Below are 659 nucleotides of genomic sequence, written 5' to 3'. Positions count from 1 at the left end.
GTTGCCCAGACTGGAGTGCAATGGTGTGATCTTGGCTCACTGCAACCTCTGCCTCCTGGGTTTAAGTGATTCTCCTGCCTCAGCCTCCCGAGTAGCTAGGATTACAGGTGCGTGCCACCAAGACTGATTAATTTTTGTATTTTTAGTAGAGATGAGGTTTCACCATGTTGGCCAGGCTGGTCTGGAACTCCTGACCAAAGGTGATCTGCCAGCCTTGGCCCCTCAAAGTGTTGGGATTACAGGTATGAGCCACCACACCCGGCCAGGTATTTCTTTATAGCAATGCAAGAATAGCCTAATACAGACATGAACTTCTGGAAAGTGATGAATGATTTGGCTGATTGCTCAAGGTCCTGGAGAAATATTGGAAGGTGAGGTAAAGAGTTTGGGGACAAGGTATGCAGATAGAGATATGAGACCGGCTACAAAGTATAAGTTCCTTATTTTGTATCTTTTTTTCTTTTTTTGAGATGGAGTCTCACTCTGTTGCCCAGGATGGAGTGTAGTGGCATGATCTTGGCTCACCGCAACCTCTGTTTCCGGGGTTCAAGCAATTCTCCTGCCTCAGCCTCCCCAAGTAGCTGGGATTATAAGTGCCTGCCACCACGCCTGGCTAATTTTTATATTTTTAGTAGAGACGGGGTTTTGCCATGTTGGCC

Source organism: Colobus angolensis, unplaced genomic scaffold, assembly GCF_000951035.1.
Source record: "Colobus angolensis palliatus isolate OR3802 unplaced genomic scaffold, Cang.pa_1.0 Scaffold10, whole genome shotgun sequence".
In the NCBI taxonomy this organism is placed as follows: domain Eukaryota; kingdom Metazoa; phylum Chordata; class Mammalia; order Primates; family Cercopithecidae; genus Colobus; species Colobus angolensis.
This window is presented reverse-complemented; position numbering follows the sequence as displayed.